Source organism: Cupressus sempervirens, chromosome 3 (assembly GCF_028749045.1).
Source record: "Cupressus sempervirens isolate cs-2001-9-10 chromosome 3, ASM2874904v1, whole genome shotgun sequence".
NCBI lineage: Eukaryota > Viridiplantae > Streptophyta > Pinopsida > Cupressales > Cupressaceae > Cupressus > Cupressus sempervirens.
The window spans coordinates 182,565,277-182,569,952 of record NC_143120.1 but is presented as its reverse complement, the minus strand read 5'-3'; positions in this window follow the sequence as shown (position 1 = coordinate 182,569,952).

Here is a 4,676-nt window from a genome sequence, read left to right as displayed (position 1 = left end):
AAGCTTCGAGGAGGAGGATAAGTAATAAAATAGTAAAATCTACAATGACTTGCATAATTTCAAGCACATTTCTCTAAATAAAGATAAGTTCTATTTCCTTAAGTCATTTTATATTGAATATAAATATGTTTACTTAGTTAGAAGATATTGTAATCTTAAGTAAGAGTTACTATTAAATTTTCAATCTTATTTAACAACATTAAATAACCAAATCACTAATACAACTTTTGCCAAATGTGTTATTAAGCAGATCTTGGTTGAAAAGAGTCATCTTGCCATCAAAATTGAAGGATGACAAGATCCAATCTTAAGGCAAAGAGGATGAATAAAATATCAAAATAGAAAGGATATAAAGTGGTGAATCCAATTACCTCATAAGTAGACCACCTTGATGGATGTCACAGGCTGCCATCAAGGCCAAGAGGGCCAAAGTTTCGCTCTTGGGCTTAGATAGTGATGGATGTCAATGGCTGCTATCAAGGCCAAGAGGGCCAAAGCTCAACTCTTGGGCTTAGGTAGGAAGAATAAGATTACCATCTAAGTAGACCACCTTGATGGATGTCAATGGTTGCCATCAAGGCTAGGAGGGCCAAAGTTCTGCTCCTGGGCTTAGATTTGGTTAAGTTAAGATTGACATCATGTCAACTTAATTTAGTTAAGAATTTGCCAAGTAGACCATCTTGATGGATGTCAATGGCTGCCATCAAGGCCAAGAGGGCCAAAGTTTCGCTCTTGGGCTTGGTAGGATATTGGTTCAGGACTAATTTATCATGACTAATATTTTCTTTGAAGCTATTATATACATGTACATGGTAATAATTGTTTGTGTTGCAGGATCTATGACCAAAAAGCATACTTGGAAGTATATTTTATAAATTATTCTCTTTGCTCTACTTCATTGTGAAAAATAATGTATGATTTGTTTGCATCATGTTTGCTTTGTGTCTTCATCTGTCTGCATCGTGTCTACTTCATGTATGCTTTGTGTTTTCATTCATATTTCATAAATATCTCTTGTCTTTTGAATGCAAATATGTTTTTTTTGTGTATGAAAGATTTTTCTTGAGGGCAAGCAAATTCGAGAGGGGAGGACTGTGATGTCCCCACTCTGATATATAATTTAAATAATAAATAAGTATTATATATAAAGTTTATAATATTAAAATGATTAATAAAGTATATAAATTAAAAATATAAATTATTATATATTATCATACATATATATATACATATTTAAAATAATATGCTATTGAATATATATATACTATGATATATAAGATTAATAATATTTATAACACTAACATGATTAATAATGATATTACTATATATATATATAATATATGTTATTAGAATTATATAAATAATATATGTATTAAATAAATATAATATAATTATATTATTCTTAATATAATATAATTATTATCAATGAAAGTTTATGACTCTATGAACAATACACATATATATATTGAATATCAAACAATGGAAAAGACATCGGATGAAAATAAAAAAAAAATATATACAAATTAGGGGAATCTATAGAATGTCCTAATCGAGACATTACACTGACTTCAAAAGGTAATTATTTGGATTGGTATATATGTAAGATATCTTGTCATATCCAAATGTGTAAGAGGGAATGTGAATATGTAAGAAGTATGAATGCGAATTGAAGAGTAAAGGCAAGCAGTATCAGGAAAATCATAGTCTCATCTATCAAAACAAGGTGATCATTTATACATCAAAGAAATCTCAATCAGCAAACCAAGTTGCAATGTAGAGATCAGTCACTAGTTCATCTTAATAGGTGCATCAGTCAAATCCTCTAACAAGGTCGAATTAATAGTCTTATGCTAAATCTCCTAACCAAGTGCATACTTCATTGTATTGTATAAATCCTTTTACAAGGTGGATCTAACAGTCCTTATTGCTCCTAATAGGGAGGATCACCAAAAGTGATCATTTGTAAGCCTTAACTGACCAACTTTATACTACATTACTAAAGCTCGTAGGTATATATCATCCCCACCCTAGTTTTACTTTTTATTTGGAAGGCTTTTGGGTTCCAATCATTGTGTCAACTCTTATGAATGTTTTATTTCTTTTAGTTTTTCATGCATGCAATTAGATTAGATTAGCTTAAAGAGGATAATTGGTGAATTGAAGTTAAATTTTATTGGTTCCTAATTCACCCCCCACCTGCCCTGCTCTTAATCATGTAGTCCACCATACATTTTCAACGTCAAGAACAAAATTATGCTCTTATGGTTGTTGTCCTTATCAATCTTATTTGAAGAGCTTTAATTGATAATGGATCTAGTTCTAGTGTGTGTGGCACTAATTTTTTTCATAAAATTAAGGTTGATATTTCATTGATTCAACTTGATTCCATTCCTATTTGTTCATTAAAAATTATTGCTTAAAAAACTTAGGTATTATAACCTTATCTATTAAGATGCATCCTTTTATTTTAACAATACTTATTCATGTCATTCTTGATACTCCTACTTATAATGTTTTCTTAGGATGGCCATGACTACATTTTATGTAAGTTATTCCTTCAACATTTGATAACAAAGTGAAGTGCATTTGTATGTAACAACATCATCTACGTCCTATTTTTTATGATAAGTTCAAAAATTTCTGATGAACTAACTTTGATTCTCCATCCATTCATACACCAAATCAATAAGACATGTCTTCCTCTCCTCCTAAAGATGCCCCTTCCCAAAATATTCCCTTTCATAAGATGACTACGAGTCATTAGACTTTACGCCATCTTTTTGTGGGAAAATAAAAAATTTCCTATGTTTAACACAAGACACTTTTAAGGGCCTAGTGTAACTTTTTTCTAACTTGATTCTCAAAACATTTAAACTCATAACATTCAACATGGTTTTAGTAGGCATGTATCAAAGTTTTGAGACTTGTGAAAAACACACCTCACACTTGCCTCTACAAGGGTTCTATTTTCAATCTCCTCCTTTGTCTACATATTCATCTTTATCATATAGATTTTCTTATATGCCTAGATTTAATCAAGAAACTAGTTTTTTGACCTTCTTTATGTTAAGTTGATTACTTGATCTGAACAAAAGACGAAACATAGCCAGAATCTTGCGAATCTCCCTTTTAGAATGTATCATTAATATCATGAGCACTCTACTAATGAATGCCAAGTTTTGCATAGCAAAATTTATAAACTCACTCATTGTAAAATAATTCACATAACATACATACAAACAATGATTTAATTTTCAATTACGAATAATGTGAAAAATATTTAAGTTCCCATTATGTTTCGCTAGACTATGTGACATTGCTAGCCTTTCCATTGGGATCTCATTTTTATTCATGGTGCTATGATTTTAGTGTTGGAAATATGGATAGTTAGATGTCTGAAGTATTGCCATTTATGGAAACATGTATTTAGTACATTTATGTAATCATAGTTAGAAAAAAGTCTAACTATTAGACATATTGCAGCAGTACAGAGATATATACAACATGTATGGATGATTGAGTTTGAGTTAGGACATGCATAGTCAAGGATCAATATATGACAACGTGGTGATGAAGTATGTCAGTGCACAAACTTGTACGAATAGTACAATGCAAGTTACAATCAAGATATCAACTCAAGTATCTAATAGATTAGAACAAATCATATCAGAGAATTGGATTATATGACTTAAGTACTTATTTTGGTGAAAAAATAATTACTAAGTCATGATGGGCCAACATCCTAGATGTTTACCCAAATTCATTTTTATATTTAGTCAAGCATGTAAAAGCATTAAGGTTGACTGAGCAGAGATTTATTAGTTTGTGAGATATCTTACATAGATAATGTGAGATATACATGTGATGAGAATGATTAAGAAGAAAGCTTAAATGATATTCAAGCCTTATGTAATGTAGAACTTGATGTATGATTAGAGCAAGTCTGAGATACAATAGTAAGGCAATATTGTATGTATACCTATTCTTGTGAAGAACTTAATTGAATATTGCATGTTAGGGTAGTTGAATCTTCTTGCATACATTGTATTTGATCCACAAACTCCTAACAGGGTTTAAGCAACTTCTCATAGGGTTGAGGCTTTTAACAAGGCCTAGTCCTCTAACAAGGACTCGAGACACTATATGTATTTCATAGACTCATAACAAGGTCAATATTCTTAACAAGATTCTTTTGTTTAGTGAATCATCTTGTGGGTACCATCCTCACTAGGATTTTTTCTTGGCTAGGGTTTCCATAGTTAAAAAATAATGGTGTTATGAGTTCTCTTTGTGCATGGTTATATTTACTATTCAACATTGTGGTTTACTTTCATATGCAAGTTATAAAGTAATAAACAATATTTAGTTGTGGGAAAAAGATTGTGGCATACTAATTCACCTTCCCTCTCTCTCAATATTATCTATTTCTAACAATTGGTATCAGAGTGAGGTTACTCAAAAGGGGCTTAACAACTTGAGTAAGATCCCTATGGATATGGAAAAGTTGAAGATAAATCTTGAACAGATTGACCTTCTTACAAAAGAAAGAGACAACTTGAAAGATAGGTATGAGGATGCAAAAGTCTACGTTAGTAAAATGAAACATAAAATAAATGATCTGAAATCTAAGAAGGAATCAAATGAAAAAATTAGTGATAATGATGAAGTAGAAATTC